The sequence below is a fragment of the Cyprinus carpio genome, chromosome B24 (assembly GCF_018340385.1).
Source record: "Cyprinus carpio isolate SPL01 chromosome B24, ASM1834038v1, whole genome shotgun sequence".
NCBI classification, from domain to species: domain Eukaryota; kingdom Metazoa; phylum Chordata; class Actinopteri; order Cypriniformes; family Cyprinidae; genus Cyprinus; species Cyprinus carpio.
In genome coordinates this window covers 7,674,040-7,701,145 of record NC_056620.1, presented here as the reverse complement: position 1 = coordinate 7,701,145, position 27,106 = coordinate 7,674,040, and the positions used below count along the sequence as shown (strand labels likewise).

Here is a 27,106-nt window from a genome sequence, read left to right as displayed (position 1 = left end):
CCCAGCCTCCCCCTACAGGCTCCAGCCACCTGGAACACCCCTCTTTCACTTTTGTTCTTTCTTGCATTGCTCCTTCTGTCTGTAACTCCCCCACATTATAACTCTCTATTTTCTCTTCATGTCACTCTTAAAACACTCTCTGCCTATTTCTAGGTTTTTCTGTACAAAGAAAGTGGCAGATTTGCTGAGGTGGTCACACTTTTGTTAGTCAATATGTTAGGGGTCTGATGGGTTTGTTTGTAGTCTACCTTTGTGCATTAAGATGGACAGACCAAAACCAACAAAGAACAGAGCTGCTAATGAAAAGGTCTAAACAGTGATACAATAAATGGTTTTGTAAGAGAGAACAAAGGTAAGGGCATTTCATTAAGTTCTATAGATTAAAAATACACCGTCAAACACAATTCAAGGCCAATTTATCGGAACTAAACAAGCCATCACATTGAACCCTCATACATAGGTGATGGTCAGGCAATGGTGGTCCACAAAATTAACCTCTTAAAAGGATTTTACTAGCCTCATCTGTCACTCTCTCCCTTTATTTCTCTCCTTTACTCTATCCTGTCCATTCACATGTTCTCACTCTCTTGCTAAGAGTCTCTCATGATTATTAGAAAAATGATGGGGGAGTATGGTGGGCAGGACAAGAGAAAGAGAAAATATGGAAAAGAACAAGGCAGGGGGAGTTTGACTGTTTTCCTCTCTGTGGTGCTTTGATCATGCCGCTGATGATTGAGACTAGAGTTGTGTGCTTACACTCTGCCCCTAATGAGGGAATTAGGGAGCAGAGAAGAACGTCCCCCATACTAACTTCTTCTCTGAAAAAAATTAAAAGGCAAGCAAGAGCGAATGAGAAAGAAAAAGTTAGTGCGCTAGCTCTGTGCCAAACATTTGTCCTTTAGTTTTATGTACCAACAACACAGAGGGGAAAATTTAGCGTGCTAGCTCTACACTAAGCATTCGTCCTTGAGTTTTATGCACCAACAATATCTACAGTCTATTGGGATGTGGTTTTAATGGTAACTGTCTTAGGCAAAACACATTACTGTGGCAACATAACTTCTATATGGATAGGTTTACCCCAAAATTTAAGGCAAATGGCAAAAGACTTTAAGTGAGTAACAAATCAAATTTCAGTTTGTTCCTCATACACATCTCCTGTACACAAATTTCTTGTCACTGTCTATTATTTGTTACACACACACACACACACACACACACAAACAAAGACACACTATCCATAGACATGCCATTATCCTAGACATGCCATTTTGTATTTCTCATTTTTTGAGTGGACTATCCCTCTAGGATTTAAGAATTGGGCCTAACATATTTATAGGATGAAAAGACAAGACTGTATAGATAAATTGGAACCAAAAAATTAGTGAGTGGGTGTTTATCCCAATATGGCCACAGAGCATGACAAAGTAGTAACTCACTATAATAACCATCCAAAAAACCATCCCCAGAAACCAAAGCAAACAGTCAACCCCGAAATCCAAGCTTCCAACCCACCACATTACGCAGAGAGCTGTGAAGCTCTTTCTTCACTAATGGGGGGTGGTCTTCTGTAGAGGTGGATGGTTCCTCACTTAGTTTTCCTGAAACGCCCAGAATAGCAGCCTGCCCACTGATGGCATTACGCCTTTCATGATGATATGGGGAACCTGAACTGTCATCCTCTAAATGAGAGAGAAATAAAAAGAAAGAATATTAGTTAATTTTTATGACTTTTTATTTTACTGATGTGTAGAGAGAGTACTATATATATATCAGGGGTGGCGAACGTCGGTCCTGGAGAGCCACAGCCCTGCAGAGTTTTGCTTTAACCCTAATCAAACACACCTGAACAAGCTATTCAAGGTCTGAAGGGGTTATTAGAAAGCTACAGGCAGGTGAGTATGTATATATATATACACACATATACATACATACACCGGCCACTATAATGTACACCTGTTCAATTGCTTGGTAACACAAAAAACTAATTAGCCGAACACATGGCAGCAACTCGGTGCATTTAGGCATCTAGATGTGGTAAAGACAACTTGCTGTAGTTCAAACAAAGCATCAGAATGGGGTAGAAAGTAGGGGTGTAATGATTCATCGATATGGATCGATACATCGATACGATGTCTGACGATACGATGCATCGATGCCACACGTAATATATCGATATCTGTAACATAAATAGGCCCCTTATTTGGCACTGTCCACATTTTCACATAATGTCCGTCTATGCATTACCGCCAACGCGTGCATTCTCGCTCAAACTCAGGGATCAAGACTCGGTATTAGGACTGCTCAAAGGCACAAGATGCTCGGGATTGTCTGTGGAACAGTCGAGCCCTGTGTGAGAAGTTTTCAGCGCACACATCTGAAGCGCGTGCACACAGACAGCCGCACGCGCGAATACTAAATTGAGCTCTCTTCCACTTTTTTTTTTGTGCATGGATGAATAAATACAGACAAAATTACATCAAAATGCGCGTTTTGGCGAATTTCCTAGTAAACACAGTCGTTAGGCATATGTCTTAACGTAAACAGTTCAGAAAGAAAAGGCATGTGTATATTAAATCCGTGCTTGGTTCTTAAAGTGAAAGCAAACTAATAATAAATCTAATGCTGTCAAAGTGCTCACTGCTCCTGACTAAATAACCTTTGTAACATCAAGGTTACATTGAAGACTATGCAGTTATTTTACATTTGATTACTACATTACTGTACCATACCTTAAAATTTATTTTAGACTGAGCTGAAAACCTGAAAAGCAGTTTATTTAACTGTTTTAAAGTTTATTGAACTTGTCTTTGTTGTATTGTATTCATTTTCTGCTATTGCTCATAATTTGGTTACCTGTATAATTTTAGCAGCCAGTAGCAGCCAGAATTGTTTTTCCAATTATTTATTTTCTGTATTATAAAAAAAAAAAATGTGTAGGCCTATTCTTTTGTTTTGAATGTCCCAATTGAGGTACACAATGTGAAAATTTCAGATAAATGTTCATGTTATATATTTTGGTTGCATTTGTGAGTTAATAAAAATGTAGATGGTTGTTTAAAATAGACGTATAATATCAAAATATTGATATATCGATCGATATACTTCTGTATCGAATCGAATCGTAATCGTATCGTAGATTTTTTTTTTGAGGTATCGGAAAATATCGTATCGCTGGGTATGAGAATCGATATCATATCGTATCGTGATGAACCATCCGATTTACACCCCTAGTAGAAAGGGTATTTAAGTGACTTTGAACGTGGAGTGGTTGTTGGTGCCAGACAGGCTTGTCTGAGTATTTCAAAAACTGCTGATCTACTGGGATTTTCACACACAACCATCTCTAGGGTTTACAGAGAATGGTCCGAAAAAGAGAAAAATATCCAGTGAGCGTCAGTTGTGTGGACAAAAATGCCTTGTTAATGTCAGAGGTCAGAGGAGAATGGGCAGACTGGTTAGAGATGATAGAAAGGCAACAGTAACTAAAATAACCACTCATTACAACATTCAGATGGCAGGGTCAGAATTTGGCGTAAAGAACATGAAAGCATGAATCCATCCTGCCTTGTCTCAATGGTTCAGGCTGCTGGTGGTGGTGTGGGGGATATTTTCTTGGCACACTTTGGGCCCCTTATTACCAACTGAGCATCGTTTAAATGCCACAGACTACCTGAGTATTGTTGCTGACTATGTCCATCCCTTTATGACTATAGTGTAACCATCTTCTGATGGCTAATTCCAGCAGGATAATGCACCATGTCACAAAGCTCACATCATCTCAGACTGGTTTCTTGAACATGACAATGAGTTCACTTTACTCAAATGACCTCCACCTCTAATTTAATTGAATTTAAAACAATCTTTAAATGTCATATTTAATTATACCCTTACCTAGAAGTATATTTCAAGTTTATTTTAAGTATACTTTAGTAAAGTTCAAGTATATTTTTAAGTATACTTTATGTAGTAAGTATACAAATATAAGAGTACTAGTAGTATACTTGTAAGTGTACTATTTCAATTCTCCTTGGGACTAATTTGGCCCACTTTCTAGTATTTTAAAAATATACATTTAAATATACTTTAAGTATAACAGTATTACATTTTGGTGAACCTATAGGTATACTGATAGTTTACTAATTAAATACTTTTTAAATGCATTTTAAGTACACTTAGAAGTATAGTCTCAGTAACCTACTAACTTAGTAGTTTTATACTGCAAGTATACTCGTAAGTTTTCTTTAAGTGAACTATACATAATACTTTAAGTATACTACTGTGTCCCTATTTAGGTATTAATTTGTATATATTTTGTTATCTGCATATCTGGACATACAAAACATCAAAATAAAGAACAGGGTATCTGCTTGTAAACAAAACATTTTATTCTAGCTTGATGCATTTTTTTAATAAACACTTGAATGTTGCAAAGTTTCATAAAATAAATAAATAAATAAACAACATTTTGAACAAAAAGCTGAAAAAAGACTATGAATTGGATTCAGAATGATAGTCAAAACGTAGATGGAAATGATCAACAACCCAAAGCTTGACAGTCATTATGGGTCAAAATTTTATTCCATAACGTTACACAGTTTTGATGCTTTTTTATGTCTGATGATCATGCTAGATTACTTGTGGAAGCATCTGTTATTTCGGTTTCTTCTTCACTTGGGTTTTGGGAAATTCTGTACAGAAGATGTGTAATGTGGGTATGAGCTTATTAACAGACCTTAGCCAATGATAATATCTGTCACAGTTATATCAATACTAACCTTATAGCTAGTACTGTAATAGGAAACTTCATAAGACAGGTCCAAACAAACAGACAGACAACCACAAATACACAGAGACACTCATAGGTAGACAGACTCACAGACAGAGGCAATAAATGTGGAACAAGTCTGGTCACGCTAAATGGAAAAATGGAACTCTTTACACACTACTTTTGCAAATCATCTAGGCAATGTCATCTAGCATGCTTTAGGGAGCTCTTTATGGGTTTTGTGTTCAAAACCTCCAGGGCTTGGCCTCTTCCAGGCAAATGTGCAGGTTCACAGCTTCACACAAGAGCAATGGAGTGTCTCTGTGTCTGTTCTTGCCACATTCTGTAAAAAATAAAACAGGACAACATTCAACATTAAAGCAGCATTCAGGCAAGGATTTCCCACAAGCTTGCTCCCTCTCTCTCTTTTTTCAGAGATAAAGAATTCCATTGAAAGGGCAGCTGAGTCTTTTCCCTGCATTCCAAACTGCCCATTAAATGGCCTCATGGGTAGTATCAACGCCCACAAGCTATCCACCTCTCTCTTTCTCCTTCCTTCTCTCCTTCCCTCTACCAATCTTTTAACACTGTTCCTGCCTTTCCTCTTCACACACACACACACACACACACACAGAGAGAAAGAGATGTACTTTCCCTATTTCTCTGTCTGCAAGTAATCTGTTCTTGCTGGCAAAGTTGGACTTGCAGCCCACAGGGACAGAGTCTCAAGTGGTCAAAAATGGGGCAGAGAGAAGCAAGTTTACAGGGCTTTGCAGGGTTTACAGGGTTTAGTGCTTGATCTTTGCTGAAGGCACATGACCCATTATTTGACCCCATCTAGGACCTCTCTGCCTAGAAAAAGGAGTTAAGCAACCCATAATTCAGTGCTCTGAGAAAGCACCAACCATAAACCTTCACTGCTGAGTAACATCACTTAATGCTTTTTACTGTTAAAACTGCAGCTTTAGGGGTCAATAAAAGGTCACCATTAATGTCATTTAAAGGGACAGTGACAATAACGTCATTATTTGCTTACATTCATGTCTTTTCAAACTCGTGTGACTTTCTTTCAGTGTAACATGAGAGATAATTCTTAAAGACTGGGTGGTGGGGGGGGTGTCGGTGTTCTCAGCTGAGTTGATTTTTCCCCATAAAAGTAGTCCATACATCATGTGCACTACATTCAAAGTTTTCTAAAGCTTTGGTATTCCCTAAAAATCTTGACAATGTTTTTTTTTTCCCTACATGGGTTTTGACAAAATTGCTTTGTAAACTAAACACAAATATTTTGTATATGCAGTCCTTTGCATGACAAACAATTTAATAATTAAAAAAACTTATTCCACTATAAAGAACCTTAAGTGCAATGGACAGGTTCAGTGGATATCACAGATGCCAATAAAGGATGGGTGAAAAAATTCTCAGACACCACTGCTTTGGCTCTCAAGCCCAATATCCTCATTTTGTATGTTTAGGAAAAGTATTTTTTTTTTTGTTTTGTTTTTTACCACTTAAACTCTGCGGACCTGTATACGGGTCCAAAATAATTCTTATTAACTCTGTTATTAATATTGATTTTTCATACTGCTAACATTTTGCATTTTGGATGGTGCCTCACGCGCACATATTCATTGAAAATCGTTCACGAGCCATGCGGCGCGAGTAGTGGTCCACTTTGGCATATTTTTGATCATTATGATTTTTTTTCTGTCGATACTGAAACACGTGTGAAATCCAAAGCCTATTTTACCTTATGAATAAGAGTTTAGCTTCAAATGGGCAACATGTTTGGATTTGTCCGGAATGAGAGAGAACCTTACCTTATTTATCGCTTTAAATTATTTGTAATTTTTTTGTTGTTGTTGTTTATAAGCCTATATTATTATATACTGCAATTATATTTATCCATTAGAATTATATATTTGTAATTCTTGTTCTGTTCTGAATAAATTTGTTAAATTTAAAAGATTTGTTGTAAAGTGAAGGGAACTAAAAATATCCTGTTGGTACATTAGCCGATAGCATTATTAGGCCTGCCGTTATTATTTCTGAATGTAATAAAATGCAACTTTCACAAACTTAATTTATTTTTTGGCGTTTTAAAAAAAAAAAAAAAAAAAAACCTGCAGCAAACGAAAATAGGCAATTAATCGGTTAAAATGTGTTAGGCCGATTGTGGGTTAACAAATTTACAGAGTATGGGCCTAATCTATGGGCCTAATCTAGGCTATGTTATTAACTATTTACAAGTTTCGTGTATGTTTTATCCAGCTTTATTTTTCCATTGCATCTGAAAATGACTTCTAGACAAGTGTGCATCACATTCACTTCGCACACTCAATCTGCCTCCGCGTTGCTCAGCTTGTGGACAATTTCAAAATGTTTGATATAAAGGTTGCTGTCCCATTTTATACAGGAATTGTTCATTTAAAAAAAAAAAAAAAAAAGTCAAAATATATTGTTAGTTTTATGCTGACATTCAATCAAGGTCTTCGGATACTATATAAGATACAAGTTCATTTAGGCTATTTAACATGCACTGTGACATTTTACCGTTTCAACTTATAAAACTCCTTGAGATTTTAAAGTCAGTTTAATAGTATTGAAATTCAAGTTGAATCTAGTATAAAAAAGGTTTTAATTGCTTAAATTATTTCTATGAATTAATAAGTTAGCATGACTTTTTCATCATAGCATTTTTTACGAGATGTATTCGTTTTCTGAAACCAAGCACCCACTTTTTTCTTTTTTATATATATTAATCGCTCTCATATCTCCTACAACCTCCTTTTTTTTTTTTTTTTTTTTTTAAGGAAGGTGCCGTCAGGGAGTCAAAAGATAATAACATCATCATTAGAATTGCCAATTAACTTCAGAAATGGAAAATAATGGCTAATAGATGTTCTTTCTTTTATTATTTATTTATAATGTTTATTCTTGAAGAAAATAAGTATTTATTCTTTGATAAAATAAAGCCCAGAATAAGGGACGATCCAAATATTTGTAATGTACAAAAATATAGGCCTATATCTGCCTGCAGTTAAAAAGTTATCATATTTGTTTTGATTCACCCATTTATGTAGGCTACAATTATTCTAAAAATAAAAATAAAAATAATGTCATAAAAAATGCCATCGGCCTGAATAAATTTTACCATTATAGAACTGGGGTAGTACTTTAAGAGGTGAAAATACAGTGAAATTACAAATGGCATGGGATTTTAAAGCATGACAACTGAAGGTCTATGAAACATTTCTATGATGCATTTTTTCAAACAATGGCACATAAAGTTTTCAACTAAAATATTATTTCAACCATATAGCCTGTGAATAAATAAAATGCATACTTTTCAATGAAAGAACACTGAGAGTGTAAGTTGCTTCTGGTGTTTGGATTTGTACTTCAATATAATGAGATCCAAGTTTAAGAATAGTCTACACTAGTTTTTTTTTTTTTACTCTCTATTTAACAGCATTAGCTCAGTGAAATACGTCTTCCTTCAGGTAGACTGAATGTTTTCCTGCCTTGCTAAATGTTGGGCTCATGATCAGTAAGTTGTACTCGCTCAAACTGATTTTGTCAAATCAAAACTTGGAGATGGTGAAGCTGGGTCAGTGAGCGCGAGTCACGCTCGCTGTGAAGCGGGAGCAGCTGACGGAGGATTCCGCTTGGTCTTAAAGCCTTCCTCAAACGCCTACATTCACAAATAACAATGATTTTTCACAAAAATAATGATTAATTATCAATTGATAATTTGTTATTATTTTGGTCTAGTGAAAATAATAATATGGGCTGTGAGAAAATAATGAATAAAAAGACGGCTGCTGTGAGTGCAGGCATGTTTCAACCCAGAAACATGACAAAACACCATTCCTCACAGCTAAAAAACAGACCGAATTCAGTTCAGCTGGAGGGGGTTGGGGTTTTGGGGGTAGTTCTGTATAGCTTGTGGGGGTCGAGATAAAGGATTGAATTTCTTTCTCTTTCATATGGACAGTGTCTTATGAGGGTATCAAACTTGCAGAACAGGTTTTAGGACATTTTGGTTTTAGAACAACTTTAAAGAAAGGTTTGATCCACTTCAAATGTTGACTACTGTATAGCGCAATAAAGTTTATTAGTTATTATAACTTAATTTCAGAGGAAGTTGCCTTAACTCAAAAAAAAAAAAAAAGATACAAACTGTTGCATTAGTTTAATGCAACAATCCGCTCCTCGCTCCAGTCAGAATAACACCGCACTGCTCACACTCTGCTCAGCAGCATGTCTCAAACGCACGGGGAAGGGTTGAGCCCAATCAGAACTACGGGAGCCCTGAGTGGAGCATCGCCGGTTTTATTTTGTTGCATCCATACAATATTTTTTTAGAGTGTGAAATACACATTTCCAAAGAATGTAGCCTATTCATAAACAATATACTGAACCATTTCTTTAAGTTTTTCTAAATCCCAAACAGAGTCCAGACATCAGTAAAGTATTCATCTATGAACATGTTTTATAGGCTTTTTTTAGATTTGGGAAATACACATGCATTACAGACATGACAAAAAACACCAGAGTTTTGGGAGACATTATATTTTGTAGACTTTATGTGATTTAAAATGCACAAACCAGAAGCACAATATCTGCAGAATGGAGAAGGGTTGGCCATTTTCAAAACATAAAATATTGATATTATTTCAATTTTCGTTTTTGCGTTTCAGAGGAAAAAAGTGTTAAGACATCTCTCCATTACAGACCGTTCTAAAAGAAGAATTTATGCAAACGAGTATAAAATGCTTTAAAAACTTTAACAAAGATGTCTAGAGGGTATTTAATAGGTCTGCCTCCCACTTAAGATTTTTCTAGTTGCTAGTCGTTCATTTGTCATTATTCAACTAATCGCAGGTTTATATTAAATTTACATATATAATCCATAATGAGCCTTAATATATTCTGCACTCAAGCACATGCATGAAGTTTGCCACAAAGCACAGGCAGAAGTAGCCCAATAATTGTGGAAAAGGAGAAATTTTTATTATTTATTAATAAACAAATGTTTTCTTGTCGGCTGCAAGATGAAATTCACGGTGCTGACTCTCATCTCCACAGTATGCTGTACGCGCCTTTAAAGAGAAATGCAACCTTCATAGATTACATAATGCTTTCATTTTGAATTGGTTCGTTTATAAGTAGACATTTCAAGCTTTCTGTAGATATATTTCTCATGTATGTGAGACACCCCAATTTTCAGTTATTTCATTATTAGGAAAAACATCACGTGATCGAGAGGGCGCCTCCCTGTCATGCATGCGCATTAATAATTTTCGCAAAAACACTTGAATATGAATAATAATTCACATTTTGCATATGCATTACAAAGTAAATATATATAGTTTCAAAGTAAATATATATAGTTTCAATGATTTAGTTAAATCGTGCAGGTTTAATTTATTCGTTTCTTGTTTTAATTAGGCCTATATAATGGGAGCGAAATTATACAGTGCCTCACGTTTTACTAAAATAAAATAATTTCTAAAACACGCAAACCTAGCTCACTATAGGCTACCACTTTTAATGCTCCGATGCAAAGTAAACCACAATTTCTTTTGAATAATATAACACATAATTCATATTATATAAATAATACTCCACACTATTTAAATGTGTCAAATCTAAAATATGGTGTAGAGAAAATATAAGCACAGGCTCACAGGCTTGACATTCATCCTGCTTGAATTCATTCTAAGAAACGCACATATCTTCATAAGGACTAAACTTTCATCTGTGAATATTAAATATTTTAACTAGCCTACGGTGTTTTTCTTTCAATTTTCCGGACTGCAGTCAAATATAACACATCGGTGAGGCAAAGCTGACGTCTATTTGTGAAAATGTGCTTTGATGCGCTTGTTTGACAACTTGTGGTTAAAGCGCCACACAGCGGTCAAAAGCTGCAAATGCACTTTGCAGACGTGGCGACGGCAGTATATGCGGCGGTAGAACCACCGTTTTGGATGGCCACCTACTGTATGTGTAGGGTAAACATTTGAATTTGAGTATGTCAAATTTAGGCGAAAATAACAAAAACGCCCCAGAGCTTAAGCTTTACAAAGGTGGAAATTTATTAAGTACTGGCCAGACCTCTGCTGGGAAGGAAATATAGAGACAGCACCTCTTGGAACTTTAATTGATTAACGCTGTTCTAGACCATATGAGACAATTTGCAAAGTAAAAAGTGTGGGCCTTGAGAAAGATGGAAAAAGTCAGTGAGTGTTGGTGGGACGGAATTTTAGTGTGTGTGCGTGTGTGTGTGTGTGCGTGTGTGTGTGAGTGACCATTTGTGAATCAGGTCATTAAACTCAAACTGTTTAGAGGAGTTTATCAGTTTGCTGGTGCTGTTGAGTGCTGCTCTGGCTGCTTCAAAATCTTTCTGAAACTGGCACCAATGTCTTGTATTGCTGGGGCTAAAGTTAGCGTTTGGCTAAGCATGCTGTGCTGCAGCTAGAAAAATAAATAAATAAATAAATAAACTGTGTGTATTAAAGATTGTATTCCATATATCACCATGGAATACACTTCACAAACAGAGAGTCATGACAGAGAGCATTCAAGTTGAAGGAATAATAGCACTTATACAGTTAAAGCATAAGTCTTTAATCCTATACTGCATAGCCAGTGATCCTATTGAAGGAATAATAGCACTTATACAGTTAAAGCAGGATTAATAGGCCTGCTCCCATAAAACCACAATATTAACATAAAGGGATTTAAGTATCATCCTGTTAATGTCCTCAGATACACGCACACACACATGGATTTGAAAGAGGATATGAGTAATGAAAACAGTCCTCAGAAAAACAACTTAAAAGGGTCCTATTATGCTCTTTTACAAAGTCTTGATTTTGTTTTGGGGGTTTACTAGAACAGGCTCTCATACTAGGTTGATCGAAAGACACATTATTTTTCACATATTTTACATTACAACACCTCTCTCCCCAGTCTGGCACGAACAGCTCGATTAGTTCCTGTATCAAATGAAGGACTGCCTTTTGAAATGTGAAATGCACTGTGATTGGTTAGCTGGACCAGTGTGTGTTGTGACTGGCAGCACTTGGCGCCTCGTCAGGAAATATCATGCCCTTTACCAGAGCTGCCTGCAGCTTCAGTGTAAATATTGCGTCAAAATCAAATCAATTTGAGAGTGATTTAAACCCGGATGATTGTTACCACTCTAAGTCCGTCTGCCTTGGGAAAGCTAGTGTGTCCCCGACATAGTGATGACACTCGTTGCCTTCTCTAGTGCAGCTCAACCAGGTCTTATCCCATTTGTCTATATTTGTGATATCACAAATCCTGGAAAATATGCATTGTAGTCTAAATGAGTCGTTTGTTGAAGTTTTTGTATAGTGATTTCTGTTAAATAAAATATTTCATTTTGAAGTGGACTTTGAGCTTTGTAACTTTGCCGATCTTTTTTATGCTCAAACAGCAACATTACAGACTAACTAAAGTTGAAAAAGTGAAAAAGCATAATAGGACCCCTTTAAATACAATGCCTATTTCACTCATGTAATATAACATTTTATTTACTTTACTTCTTTTACCATTAATGTAATTTTAGAAGCTTATAATAAGTCAAAGGCTCATTTTAAATTTCTCAGTCTGCATCAAGGTTTTTTCCCCCTCATTTTCGCTAGAGCCTGAATTCTTTTAAGCATTTACAATGTCTATAGCTCAATAGTGATACAAGTGCCACCCCACACCAGTCACTATCCTCATGAACAGATGGTTACCCTAATTGAAATTTATTTTTTCACAGGCCCAACACTGTTCCTAATGGCACTGCAAACAATCAGTGGCAGTAGGTGATCGATTCACACTCAGTATCAGTAACATGTCAGATAATCTCTCTCCTTCCAGCTATCTTCATTTACTCCATCTCTTTTCTTTATTATTATTTTCTCATCCATAGCCACATTTAATTTTCATGCCACTGTTGTTCTCCCTGTTCCTTAAAAAAATGCCATTGTACAAAGGTTTCTTTTTTAAAGCTCAGAAAATGTAAAGGTCTCTTTTAAGTGGATGCGCTTTAGTATGTTCCTGGTTAACACACAAGACTTTCTCAACAGTGCGACGACTCGATGAGTCAGCACAGAAACAGACGCTTTTTTTTTTTTTTAATTCTTTTTCTGTTCAAAGGTCATTTACCACCTAATGGGTGGCTGTGCAATTTTTTTTTTTTTTTTTCATCTTCAATCCATGATAATAAGTTTTATTTTTTTGATGCTAATTATATGTCACGTGAGATATGTATTTTAACTTTATTGTAATAATATTAACTTTATTGTAATAATATATAATATTGGGCCACTGGAGTCTTGTCAGTAGGTCACGGTCAAGCATGCGCTGATAGCTCTGAAGTAAGCTAACCCTTAAACATAACCTACTCCGGAGCAGGTTATGTTCAGAGAATAAGTTGCTATGGCTACTTACATACCCTGAAAGTTACCTCTGTTTTTGAACCGAAAGCTGAGTTTATCTGCTTACCCATAAACATACCCGGCTATGTCACACCGTGTAACGCTTCACAGTTCACAGAAACATGCAAAGTTTCACATGAAGCGATTTCCTATAGAAAACTATGCCATACAGACAGACACACATATAACCACCGGAGATGTAGGCTAAATATGGAGTCAATATAATATCACATATATATACGCAAAAAAATTAAGTTTTGCAAAAGAAAATAAAGTTTTGCAAACGAAAATTAAAGTATTGAGGAAAATAATTTTGCTTTTTGCAAACAAAAATAAAGAATTGCAAAAACATAAATGATACCGCGCAAAAGAAATGATTTTGCAATACATATTTTCCATGGTCATATCTATTATTTTATTTGCAACACTGATTTTATTTTGCGTGTCGGTCTAGTTTGAGCTTGCGCTGCAGTTTTTCCTGTGCGCTTCATTTTTCTGCGCGTCTCGCTTTGTGGCGCTGTTTTGACGTGGGGGTGGAGTCAAGGGGCAGGGGCGTGTACAACATGCTTCCCTGGAAGTGACGTCATCGGCCCGAGACGCAGCTCACTGATCCAGGTACTGTCATGATGAGCAGATGCATGCGAGTGGATCGCTTCCTTTTATCCACTAGCATTAAAACATGCATGGTTTCGTTTTATTAACTTTATTAACAAATGTATATGTGTATTAGCAGCGTTTGCTCAAGTTAAAGAAGTTGTTACCATGCACATCTGCTGTTTATTTCTCTCGATGTGCAGTCTAGCACTGGCATAAAGTTGGCTTGACGTTGGACGTTCGATATTCGCAAATCTAGGGAACGTCTCTAAAGTTACATGCGAAACTACTATACACTTCTCTAACGTCAATAGCATGCAAGGAGAATGACTCAAAGTCATGAAAACAAATGTTAACTGTTTATCCAGGTGTCAACTATAATACACACCTTTTATATTTTTTGATAATTATAAAAATAAACTGTAAATCATATGTAAATATTGCTACTTTTCATTACCAAATGGACGTAAACACTAATTTAACGCTCAAATGAAAAATATCAATATTTTACATATGATTTACAGTTTATTTGAATAATTATGAAAAATATGAACGGTGTGCAGTAGTTGACACGAAGATGAACACTTTACAGTATGTTTTATGAAAGTGAGTCATTTTGTTCAAATGCTATTGAGCTTCAAATTATGGCATATTTTAAATTTGAGCCCATTCGGTAATGACAATGAACAATATTTTACATATGATTTACAGTTTATTTGAATAATTATGAAAAATATGAATGGTGTGCATTATAGCTGACACCTAGATTAACACTTTACAGTATGTTTTATGAATGTGAGTCATTCTGTTCAAATGCTATTGAGCTTTAAATTTGTATTTAAGTGCATTCGGTAATGAAAAGTAGCAATATTTTACATATGATTTACAGTTTATTTGAATAATTATGATAAATATGAATGGTGTGCATTATAGTTGACACCTAGATAAACACTTTACAGTATGTTTTATGAAAGTGAGTCATTCTGTTCAAATGCTATTGAGCTTCAAATTATAGCATATTTTAAATTTGAGCCCATTCTGTTATGAAAATTAGCAATATTTTACATTTGATTTACAGTTTATTTTAATAATTATCAAAAAATATAAAAGGTGTGCATTATAGCTGACACCTGGATAAACAGTTAACAGTTGTTTTCATGACTGTTAGTCATTCTCCTTGCATGCTAATGACGTTAGAGAAGTGTATAGTAGTTTCGCATGTAACTTTAGAGACGGTCCCTAGATTTGCGAATATCGAATGTCCAACGTCAAGCCAATTTTATGCCAATCACACACTTTTATAGCATTAAAATGTGTATTGTTTCATTTGGCTAACTGCATGTGTATTAACAGTGTTTGTTTAAGATCTCTGAACCTGTGGGAGGACGCCAGCGCACAGAAGCGTTCTTTGTTCACATTAGTTCAGAGTTACTGCTAGTTTTAATGTAAAATTATGCAATTCACTTCATAAACTATAACGTACATCATTAAAGAGGTCTACAACTCAAGTTTTATATCGATCTCGACTTCGTTTTTCATTTACCCTAACTCCTGGCATAAATTAATAAATGACTGTCATTGTAAGATAAAAAAAAAAATGAAGCTCGAATCTTTTTGGTTTAATTTTGCCACGAGTTGCAATACATAAACAAACCCGCGTGACCATAGCAACCTGAGATTATCAGAGATTGATCAAATATTTTTATCCATCCCACAGTCCGTTGATCGTGTCTTTTTATGTAATATATGTGCATATAATGCTTTTATTATTTTTATCATTATATATATATAATATATCCAGGTGGATGCTGCACACTGCTGGTGGTTGAGGAGAGACCCCCCACATGATCGTACAGCGAATTGTGTACAACAATACATTATAAAGCGCTATATAAATGCATCATTCATTTATTCATATAGGCTAACCGTATATAATAATTGATAATAATATTATATTAAATAGGGCTATATTTTGAATATTTATTGTTATGCTTATTTCCCCTTTTAATTCGTGTATTGCTAACCTAATTAACGTTCTTTGTTAAATTAGCTAGTGTTTTCATTTACAAATGAAACTAGCGAATTATTCCTTTATAATTCTAGTATTTATTATTATAGGGTTATTGTTAAATTCATCCTCTAGCGTGCATTTCCAGTAAAAAATCTTTATTGACATGTCGGGCTTTTACAGTATAGGCTATTATTTACAAAACTCTTCAGGGCTGCGTTTTCCAAAAGCATCGTTAAAACTAGCAGTAACTCTGAACTAATGTGAACAAAGAACGCTTCTGTGCGCTGGTGTCCTCCCACAGGTTAAGAGATTTTAAACAAACACTGTTAATACACATGCAGTTAACCAAATGAAACAATAAACATTTTAATGCTATAAAAGTGTGCACATCGAGAGAAATAAACAGCAGATGTGCATGGTAACAACTTGTTTAACTTGAGCAAACGCTGCTAATACACATATACATTTGTTAATAAAGTTAATAAAACGAAACCATGCATGTTTTAATGCTAGTGAATAAAAGGAAGCGATCCACTCGCATGCATCTGCTCATCATGACAGTACCTGGATCAGTGAACTGCGTCTCGGGCCGATGACGTTATAAAATATAAAATTTATAAAATATTTGCATATAAGTTTTTTCATCAGGCTACATTACCATGAATTATGAAACTTGGTGGCAGCTGATGCCGCCGACACTTCCAAAGTCCCGCTGGCAAAGTCTGTGGCAGGCAGCAACAACCGCGGCCATGGAAAGTGGCAGCTAAGCATAGCAAATTACTGTATATTGTTTTTCAAATATATCCTTTACAGTTCATACATTACCCTAAGATATATCTGTGCTGGTCACTAAGGAAAGACATGAACTTCACGCTCACCGTGGACAAAGTAGAGTCCAACCCGGGGTCGTCACATGTGGTTGCCGCAACCCCCGGCCGCTCCTTCATCGAATTCGCCAGCCGTTCCTCGTTATAGCCGCTGGCTGCCGCTTACTCAAGCAGCTGGCCATTCCTCACTCTTTGCAAGGACAGTCTGGTGCTTCTGATTCACGGTATGTAAGTAGGTTTAAATATGTAAAGTATTTGCCACTGATGATTCAATCTCCAATTTTGAGCAGTGTAGAGTAGCACTTGTTGTTTGTCGGTTCTCCGATCACAAATGCAGACATGGTTTTATGTTTACGCGGCATGATATGCAACGCAACTCATAAAAAGACAGTATAAGTCATTATAATCAGTAATTATGTCCCCACTGTATGCAACAACTGCCTCGTTTGTAATGGGTTTTATTGTTTTAGTCCTGTCATGCCGGTGTTCTGACCGGGACACGCCATAACAATACATGTTAAGGGGCGTAACATTTCCGTCAGACGCTTGAAACATTTGGCCAATCACCATGCCCTGGATAGCTGGCCAATCAGAGCACGCCTCGCTTTTCAGACCGATGAGTTTTGTAAAAAAAACAATGCGTTTCAGAAGGCGGGGCATAGAGGAGCAACAATAATGTACATTATGTGGAAAATGTGTTTTTTGAACCTTAAACCGCATTTCACTACACCAAATACACAAAATAAAGTTTTTTTTTAGCAAAATCAAATGACCTCTTTACACTGCATAAACACATTGCATTACACCAAACACACAACATAATGTTCTTTTTAGCAATATCATATTATCCCTTTAACTATACTAGTGACATAACACAGACTATGACATGACAGGACTTTGACATATGACATGGCTAGTTTTTGCGTATTTCATTTCATTCTGTAACCTACTTATTCTACAGATCTGTGTGTACTAGTGTTAAATGCTACTGTTTTTGACAATGTTGATAACGTTTATCACAGATAATATCATGATAATTTTTGTGTTTCCCTTACCGAATGCCATATCCTTTCAGCAAAAACCTGTCCATGGGCTATTTTGATTGCTTTCAGTTTAAGTGCCGGTGTCCTGACATTTTATCCTACCTGTCAGATTTTCCTACCAGGGTGCAATGCGCATGCGCACATCGATATTGTTTCCTTTTTCTCATGCGGAACAAAAATATTTTATGTATCTGCATTACTGTAAGGATAGGTTTAAGGTTGTGGTAGGTGTACACGTTAATAAACCATAACTTTACAGGTAACATTTTTTGTTGTCTAATTGTACTATCCACTGTTTTAATGTGAGGTAGCAAAATCTGACAGGGTAGGACAAATCGACAGAACAGCGGCGATTGCCAGATATTCATATTTACACAAACCAAAAACTGAAAATAAATAAAAATAAACCAAATTATTTTGCAAATAAGATAAGATTAAGATATCACTGACTCTAAACTACAACTTCCTACTTTATTAACTTTCTAATGTGTTAAATTAAGTGGAAAAGAACAGTCAAAAATGCTTATAATAGCTGGATCTGGCAACATGGAGGCTGCGCCTACACTCTCACTCACAACTCTATCAAGCCTCAATCACTCCGGCAGCATCTTGCAGCGATCATTTTCATACTAGGGGTGCTAAACATTCTTGCAAACTGTCTGAACTGAATTATACATGGCATGGCATTTATATGAGGAGTTTAACAGCAAATTAGTCATTCAAAGAACAAATTGTATTTTTGAACATGAAGAATTTACAGAGGTCCGGACCTCAGCTGGTTATGGTCCAGCACACAATCCCCTACTGAAATTCAGGAGCTGATTAAATATAACTCTATTATACATAGATTTGTGAAATGAAATTGCTGTTTTAAAATTTCATGGCTTCTCCAGGTTTTTATGACCGTATGAACCCTAATAAAAGCAACTGATGCACGCTTAATTACTTAAACTGGTCCACCACTGTGACTGCACGAATGCTCCGTTACCTCTTCCTCCTCTTATCACATGCCGGATCCGTTACCCTGCTTTGTTCCGGGACCTCGCAATTTACAAATTAAGCACTGCTGGCAGGATAAGTTTATCAAGTAGCGTTCATATTCTCATCTGCTTTCCTGTACTTAGTAAATTATACTATATTAATACATTGTTTTAATAAATATACAGAGTTTGGGCTTTTTTAATTTATACCACTGTCTTGGTCCATAGAGCTACGTATTTTCTTTAGGTTTTCAGTGGGGTACAAAACACTTAACATGCAATTTAACGCAATTTGCTTTCATATTCTGGGCTATTCTGCTCGTCTGGAAATAGTAGCCTATATGTCTATTATTAATAAGGCGTGTCCTCCAGTGTCACTGTTTTAGTAGGATATATTTAAGCCGGGCTCACACTACAGGATTTTTGGCTGAATTTTGCTGTCGCAGACAGATTTCCACAGTCTCAACAAAACCCCCGGATCGTAACCAAATCGGTGCTCATTGCGGTCACCAAAGCTCGTTAAATATGAGCAGGTCAGCAACGTGATCCGAACCTGTCTCGAGCTATCACAGACGCTACAGTGTTTTCAAACCTGCAACTAATCCAGCCAATCACAATGCAGATGATACAGTCTTATAATGCATTTTTATGAACAGAAGCGAAACCACAAATGAATCAAATCAACTAACTAGAAAAAATGCATAGATAATGTATAGAATACCACATTTCATTGTATTGTTTAATTACCTCCAACTCTTTCTGCAGTACTGACAGTCCTTGTTGTCCACGTCTTCCAAGCCATTGTTTTTGCCATATTCTTTTTTGTTGTGGTTTCTTCTTTTTTTTCCAATAAAATAACTACACAGGCCGATTGAAGGGCCATTTGATCATCCATGCTTGAAAATATGCCCTATAATTGCTTCCCCGTGAGAATTTATGTGAGAAAATGTATTTTGCTAATGGTCGGGAATGCCTCTTCAATGAATGTTTTGTAGTGTGTGCACCTCGTTAGCATTGTGTTGTGTAGTATTCACGTAGCTATGACAAGACGACAACAGATGAGAACAAATCTTGTTGCGTAGTGTGAGCAACACAGTGATTTGGCTAGTCTTTCAATCCTGTAGGGTGAGCACGGCATAAAGGGGTCATATGATGTGATTTATTTTTTTCCTTTCTCTTTGGAGTGTTACAAGGTCTTGGTGCATAAAGAAGATCTGTAAAGTTGCAAAGAATAAAGTCTTAAATCCAAAGAGATATTCTTTATAAAAGTTAAAACATGTCCACGCCCTCCTAAAACGCCTCGTTTAAACACGCCCCACATGTCTAGTCAATGTGTGGGAAGATTTGCATAACACCACCCAAATGTTAATGCAAAGAAAGAAGGCATAACTTTTATTCTCACTGTAGTATTGTTGTTGCCGCCACTGCCATGTTTTGGAGTGGGACTCGCGCTAGGGTCAATTCCCTTAACGTTTTTGTTTGTTAAATATAAGTTGTTGTTTTTTTGTTTTTTTTAAGTAGCCTAACGACCAAGCGACCAGCGGCAGACAGTGAGTTGAGTCTGTTTGATTTTCGGTCTAAGGCATGAAGCTCCAGGGCTGAAAATGAGTCCCACTCCGGCCCTAAGTTCAACCCAAATATTCAGGTGTGTGCTGCGCATTTTATGGAGGACTTTTTCCTGAACCTGCAGAGTAGCCTACAATGTGTCTGTGCTCAAAGGCTGTTTCTATAAAGTGGGATGGTTCCAACTTTGCAAGGACAGTCTGGTGCTTCTGACTCATAGCCTGTAAGTACTGTACGTTTTTTATATTTAAAGCATTTGCCACTTATGATTCAAATACGAGTTTTAAGCAGTGTAGAGTAGGGCTTGTTGTATGTCGTTTCTCTGATCACAAATGCAGACATGGTTTTATGTTTATGCGGCACAATGCGCAACGCATAAAAACACAGTATAAGTCATTATAATCAGTAATTATGTCCCCACTAGATGCAACAATGCCTCGTTTGTAATGGGTTTTATTGGTTTTGTCTCACCGTGCCGTGAGACGGCATCACAGTATGGTAAGTGCACAGCATTACATTACATTTTCATCACAGCATTACATTTTCGTCGCACGCTTGAGGTATTCAGCCAATCACAACGCACTGGATAGCTGGCCAATCAGCATACACCTTGATTTTCAGAATGATGGACCAACAATAATGTACATTATGTGGAAAATAATGTGTTTTTTGAACCTTAAACGGCATAAATACGTTGCATTACACCAAATACACATAATTAACGTTAAGCATTTGTGAAACAGTCCGCGGCCACATCCCCAAGCTAATGGTACAGCCCACAGCGCAAATTGTAAGATTAAAAAATATATATATATAGAAATTGCTTAGATTTTATTTGTTCAAAATGATCATTTCTGAAGTCACGATTTAGCAAAAGTAAAATTGAAAAAAAGGAAAGAAAATGGCAATTGTTCATTTATGAAGTAGCTGAAAAAAAAACAAACAAACAAAAAAAAACGATGTTTGGTTTCATTTGTTTCATTTTTACATTTACTCCATATGGTCTTAAAATTGAAATGTGAAGCATTACACGGACCAAAAGGCTATTGAATTTTAAATGATCTGTCAGACCAACTAAATATTATTTAGCATTTAGCAGCGCTAATCCTCTTTCGCAATCCTCTTTCTTTATATTTCATTTTCAATGAAAAATGAACCACCTGAATATCCACCTCTTAAACCTAAAGGCAAACATTTGTTGATAGACAAATGTATTAATTCCAGAAGTTACAATGAGATGCATATATACCCCAACATACGATTCTCAAACATCATGAGGATCAACAAATGTTAATTTAGTAAAAATATGAACTCTTATCCATATGACAGCAGCAGCAAAAATTAAGCCATTAAAATGTAAAACAATGACAAAATGTTAATAATAATTACCAAAATGCTGCAATGCATGATGGGAACTTGCACAAAAGTGTTTAAAACTTAAAATTGTTTGTTCAGATGACTCAGTTTTGGAAAGTAAGGAGAAGATCTGGACATGTTATGAACAAATACATGAGTATCTAAGTAAGGTAAACAACACTTTTGCAAGCAGTATTCTTGTTCGGTTAAAAATAATAAACTGACTCCTATTAAAAATTATTTGTTTAAGCTACTTTATTTATTTATTTATTTGATTTGATTTACATTTGTTAGAAGAACATTTAGCATTTTTTTTTTAATTTTTTTTTTTTTTTTTTTTTTTTTTTACAGTCTACAAGAATTAGAATTAGAAATTGCAGGTAAAGCAAATTTTCCTTCTGTTTAACCTTCCTGGAGAAACAACTATGATATTTCAGTACTCTTTTTCCCCCCTTCCTACGGAATAAACAAAGATGGATGGATCTCTAAAAGTTTAATTTAGGTTTGAGTTCATGTTGAAATCTTTTATTTTGAATGCAAACTTTGGTATCTTTGCTTATATAAGCACAGTTTGAGACATTTTTGAGATCTTGTATATAATGCAAAAAAAAAAAAAAAAAAATTAAGGGCACTTCCTTGGGAAAAGATAAATCTGAAAAGCAGATTTTAATATAAGCAAAAGTCACCATTAGCTCTCAGTTTAATATCATTGAAGAAATAACTGTGATATTAAAGTACTCATTTGTGGTTTCTCCTTCCTAAGGGACAATTAAAGGGGATGGATCTTTAGCAACTTCATTTAGGTGGCTTTCTTGAAATGGATTTCCATTTGAGCCACGTTACAGAGTTCAAAAGTTTCCTGCAGACTTTTAGATGAAGGTGACTGCGCTATTGCACTCTGGGAGCAGTGAGGCTCTGATGTTGAGATAACACATGTCAGAAGGCAGATGAGAAGGATTTCCATGGCCCTGACCATCAGCCCTTCTATTTCCTCTTTTATTTTCTCAGCATTCTTTTATTCCTTTTGCGTTTTTGGCTCCACCATTGCTCCACAGATTCACCGGTCTATTCACCCCGACACAAAAACAGCAAGCTCGCTCTCTGTGGACTGGGGGGAAAGCACGCTCCAGCAGAAAAAAAAAAAAAGTGGGGAAAGAGAAGGAGAGAGAAATGATTCTCTCTCTCTCTCTCTCTCTCTCTCTCTCTCTCTCTCTCTCTCTCTCTCTCTCTGTAGTGACTGAATTTCTTAACATCTTTTCAAAAATCGCTTAAATGCCTGGAGGCGAGAGGAAGAAACAAGCTAATGGTGGATGGGGAGCACTGAACAAATTTCAGAGCCCTTTCCTGCTTGCGTTTGAGGTTTGAAAGCGAGCGCCCTTCCTTTCAAGTTTCAAAGTCCTCCTTTCTCCCATGGTGTCACTGAAGGATTTGAAAAGAAGGTAATTGTGCTCACATCCGCCCTGATCAGAGGCACACGGCCCAGGCTCTAGTATTTCACCAGCTCTCAGTACCACAGGAATAAACTCAGCAACTCAGCTTCAACCTCCTTCCCCAACCTCTCTCTCTCTCTCTCCTGTCCTTTGTGTGTCTCTTGATCTCTGTCCCTCACTTTTATCCACTCACTTTCCCTGATTCTTGATCTAGGCTTCTCTCTCTACCAAATGGATCTCCCTCTTTCGTCCCCAATGTACATGGTTTTCCTCTAACAATCTCTCTGCCCTTTATTGCACACCTCTTTCTTGCTCCCTCTTATATATATACATATACATACATACATACACACACACACATATATATATATATATGTATATATGTATATATATATATTAGGGCAAGAATTCTAAAGTCTGCTAGAAACCTGAAGTGTATACTTTCTGGATGTTAAAATTCACTGTGACACTTTCAAAATATTACCCTTTATTTGTAAGAAGCACAACCAGCCCAAAATAACGCCAGAGTCTGGGGCAGGGTAATCTGTTTCTTCAAATGCTCAATTTGGCATAGAAGTTACACACTTCACCTTAATGGTACTGTTAAACCCCATGATTAATTTTAGTAAATTAGTTCAGACAGACATAAATGAGAGAAAGACATTCTAGAAAAATGTGTTTGATTATTACATTATATATATATATATATATATATATATATATATATATATATATATATATATAAAGGGATCCTATTATGCTTTTTCAGTCAACTTTATTTAGTGTGTAATATTGCTGTTTGAGAATAAAACAGCTCTGTTACTAAGCTCAAACTCCAGTCTAAAAGGAGATATTCTCTTTAACAGAAAACACTTTTCAAGAACTACAACAAACTTCTTTCAGAAATTGTTAAGTCACAATGTCACTCATTTAAATAATTCCCACCCACAGAATACGCAACAAAAAGAGGGCAAGGCCTGGTTGAACTGGGCTAGAGAAGATGAAGAAGAAAAGCTGCTTTAGTAGAGTGTTGTTACTATGGCAGAGAGATGCTGTTTTTTACAACTCGGTGCCAAAACCCCTTTGTTTGGCCTTCCTTATAGGTTCCCTTTAAATAACTATACTCAATGCAATGTGCCATGAAAACCAACAAATTTTGTGTTCTACACTATAACACTATTTATTGAGTACCTTTGTCATTAGAAACAAAAAAATAAATAAGTAAAAATAGCAAGTTACTGTCACATTTGTGGTTAAATTGTTAGTTCACCCAAAAATGAAAATTAGCCCATAAATTACTCACCTTCAAGTCATCCTAGGTGTATATGATTTTGCCGAGCTCATAAGTCATCAGCCCGGAGCTGCTTCCATGTTCAACTGTTGGTGCAAGCTACATTAAAGTGATTATAACGTTTTGAATGTGGATATTTGTTCTTTCAAAAACGCATTGATTCGCTACAGGAGGCCTTTGTTTAGCCCCCGGAGCCATGTGAGGCACTTATATTTTTATTTTTATGGATGGGCTTTTTATTTAACTTCTTTTGGACTGATGCATGCACCCGCTACGTGGCATCAAACAGCTTGAAAGATCAAAGATAATTTGAGAGAAAGTCATATACACCTAGGATGACTTGAGGGTGAATAATTTATAGACTGATTTTCATTTTTGGGTTACCTTTAAGTTACCACTAAATGTTAGTTTAGATATGGGACAGGAAGAAGCACATAAGTTGCCATAAATATACAATAGAGATCATGAGGACAGGTAAGAACATTGTTCTTGTGACCAAGTGAGGGATGTTTCTGGCTGTGGGATGGAAGCCTCTAAAGTTAAGGGCTACTCTAAGGTTGAGTCCAAAGGCAGAACCATCTTCCTCTTTTCCTCTAGCTCTCTGCCCTTCTTCGACGTATGCCAATCATTTTTCACCCCGCTCAAAGTTGAACTGGCTCTCCCACTGCTGAGCAGTCGGCTCATGCCAGTCAAAATGCAGCAGGGTAGCGCAGAGGCCATTCCCGTCAAAGTTGCACAATGTTGCCTATTGTTTCCGGCGAGGGTGAGGGCTTTGTTGAGGGAAAAAAAATAGAGAAAGCAAAAGGTTAAGACTGAACCTCCACCTGCAGATATTTTGAAGAGTTTGCTGTCAATAGTTGAGTTGAGGTTGGTGTAGCTGGGGAACCTTTGTGGTGGTGGTGGAGCTGATGTGTGGGGAGTTACAGTGGAGAAATAGAGGAGCTTGTGGTAAACAACAAAACGTTTCTTCAAAGCTTCCTCCTCCTGTGAAGTAATCCCTCTGTCTTTTTCTCTCCTATTTCTTTCTTTCTCTTGCAAATCAACTTGCAGGAGAAGCTGCAATTAACCATGTGAAAAGGATGCAGATATTCCTGTGTTTGGCACATGCAAAATAAAGCCACCTCTCAAAAAGGCTTACCTGATTCGTTAGCCTGGCACCTGTGCTAAAGACGGCAGAAATGTTTGTCCAAATATCCAAAGAGAGAGTGAGACGGGGAACAAAACAAAGAAAAGGACAGTTTCATCAAACTCGATTGTAAGAGAAGAGCAAGAGGATTACTACAAGTGTGTGGGATATTCCTCCACCTTGGCTCCCCATGCAGTAGGAAGGAAAAAGTTTCTCAAAGATTTATCCTTACCCCCACTAGTAGAGTTTTAATGCCAAACCAACACATCCTCAAAGATGGGTTCAACTTCCCATTGTGGAGGCAAATAATCTTTGTGATACAAAACAGGGTAAAAGAAAATATCTAATTTACACTAATATTTTCTACCATTTTAATTTGTGAAATGCATTCTCTATCTATATAATTTTGAGTTCCTATTTTGTTTTTTTTTTTTTTTTTACTATTTTAAAAGTTTGGGGTCTGTATGTTTCTTTCTTCTACTTTTTCAGCAAGGATGTATTCAATTCTAATAATAATAACAATAAAAGATTTTTATTTCAACTAAAAAGTGTTCTTACTTTCCATTTATCAATTAATCCCGAAAAAAAAAACAGTTGTTTTAAATTATAATATTATCTCACAATATTACTGTTTTTATCGATATATGAATAAATAAATAAATAAATAAATAAACTGAGTAATTTTCTTTAGCAACATGATACTAACTTGCTATAATACATAAAATTCATAAATTATATATATATATATATATATATATATATATATATATATATATATATATATATATTTTAACATTATTTAACAATTCATAAAACATAACCTATGACAATAAATGGTTATAAGAACAGCAAATGATCATAATACTTCTTTTTTACAGCTAATGATTTTTAATTTTCCAAACAACTCCAGAAGAACCAAAACATGGTAGAAAAAGGAAATATAAACAGATTTAAAAGCAAGCTGCAAATAGCAGATGGCTCCAGAATGGCTACACCCTTTGTAAATATAGCCTAAGCACTGCCAACGGGAAAATCAGATTATATCTTCAAATGAAAATCACAGAATGTTTTATCTTGAGCCACATAATTCAGGTTATGAGAGTAAAAACAGAAACGGAAATGATAACAGCATCAGGGATTTAAACTGCAAGATCAGAGAGAATCATTTTAAGATTCTGTGATGCAGAATATTCACATTTAATACAAATTTCCCACTGTGAAGCAGTGCTGAAACACAGCAGTGAGAATAAATGATGTCATTGTGTCTGTCAACTACTGACAAGAATCTTTGCTAAATCAACAGCTTCCACACATCTCAATTTAATTGTGCACATGTACGCACTGAATCCCAAAGTCTCATCTAGCACATTCTGCCGCTAGACCTCTACGGAGACCTGGGGAATGCTGGAAGTCCCTGATTCCCTTCCAAGCAGTAGTGGGAAACTGGGATGAAATGAGTCAAAGTCAAGGCCTCTCCCTTTCCTCCATGTTCACCTCAAATCAGCATCACAGACAGCTTGAAATCACCCCAGGATCCTTGTCTCTCTCCTCCCCCTGGTCTTCTGGATGCAGCACTAGCATTCTTAGAGGCCAGTCTCAATACTCAGACATGTTCAAGAGCACATAATTTTGCTGGAGAAAGCATGTGCCAGCTG

The 27,106-nt window shown here is 36.2% G+C and overlaps 1 long non-coding RNA gene across 1 annotated transcript in view; it reads right to left on the bottom strand.

The window, feature by feature from the left end:
* Positions 1–1,529: 1,529 nt before the first annotated feature.
* LOC122142209 overlaps positions 1,530–27,106 on the bottom strand; it is a 104,743-nt gene continuing 79,166 nt past the window's right edge. The window contains exon 3 of the long non-coding RNA XR_006158442.1: positions 1,530–1,682. This is a non-coding gene — a long non-coding RNA (uncharacterized LOC122142209). The remainder of the gene's footprint in view (positions 1,683–27,106) is intronic.